This window comes from Pundamilia nyererei, unplaced genomic scaffold, assembly GCF_000239375.1.
Source record: "Pundamilia nyererei isolate P.nyererei 1_Seehausen unplaced genomic scaffold, PunNye1.0 scaffold00188, whole genome shotgun sequence".
NCBI lineage: Eukaryota > Metazoa > Chordata > Actinopteri > Cichliformes > Cichlidae > Pundamilia > Pundamilia nyererei.
Window position 1 is genome coordinate 24586 of NW_005187589.1, and position 1502 is coordinate 26087.

Here is a 1502-nt window from a genome sequence, read left to right on the forward strand (position 1 = left end):
TCTGTAACTTCTGTCGGTGCTGTGCTTTTTTGGAAATCGAATTTCCCAGAGGAACCCACCCGAGGGATTAATAAAGTTCTATCTAATCTAATCTAATCTAATATATACAACATCTAGTGAACTTCAGTTTTATTTGTACAGTGCAGGTTCACCAGAACTATTTTATTGAAGCACTCTCAGCCCAGTTTACTACATGAACGTGTTTAAATGCTGTCTTCATTTTGTCATACTATCAGTGATTTAGTATCTTTAATAGATGATATTAAGATATCAAAGAAACTTGAATAAGTCCAGACGCTTTTCTTTCCAAGCTCCTTAGACTACGACGACCTGGATGACTGAGAAGCTTCACAGACACGTGAAACAGAAAAATGTTTTTGTTTTAATTCAGCTGAAACAAATAAAAGAAAAAGTGTGTTGTTTTTGAGTAAGAAGGTTAGAGAAGGAAGAGCCTACAGATATACAGACCCTTTCCAAAAAAATGTGAATATCATGGAAAAGTTTATTTATTTCCTTAATTCCATTCAAAACGTTAAACTTTCATATATTATAGATTCAGGGTTTGAAGCACTTAGTTGTTTATTTAATTACATAATTTGGGCTTCCAGCTCATAAAAAACGCAAAAACAGAATTTCAAAAAATGAGAATACTGTCAAGACCAGAGGCGGAGCCAGACATTTGAAACACCCGGGGCTTAGCCCTAAAGGGTAGTATGAATGTGGGATTTTTTTTGTTTGTTTGTTTGTTTGTTTGTTTGTTTGTTTGTTTGTTTTGGGGGGGTAAGAAATGACTGAAAGATTAATTGGCTCTGTTTTGAGTTTTGTTCAAAAAAGAAGGACTTCATAGAGGGAAAAATATATATCATATGCAGGACACCTTAAACTAGTTTTTTAATTAAGCAGCGAGGCAGAACAAAGTCGGGGCTGCATCAAGACACAGGGACTAAACCCCAATTCAACCAGACCCAGAACTGATCCGGAATTAAAACAGGACTACAACAGTTCAAAATCAGGACTACTGAGGACTTAACCAAGACAGAACCAGAAAGCTAGATGATAGTAGCACTAAAAATCATCATAGACCTGCACTACACTTATTTTTTAATTCTACCAAAGAACTCTATTTAGATTGAGAAAAGTTTATATAATTATTTAGCCTTGTTGTGCAAACAAGTCTGCAGAACTTAATAAATATAGAATTTGAAAAGTAACAAACCTAAAAAGAAACACGAGATACATGAGGACCTATGATACGGTGATACTTTTGGTAAACAACCATTTGACTAACATATGAGTCTCACCTGCTCTTGTTCATCTCTGTTCTGTCCTCATTCTCCATCTCCCTCTCTGTTCCTCTTTCTCTCCCTCTTTGTGCTGACAATCATCAAATATACAGTTGAAACCAGATAAATACACACTCTTCAGATCAAAACACAAACACTTTTTTAATTGTAACATCAAATCAGACTAAATGCTTATTTTTTTTAGATTGATAAATAAAT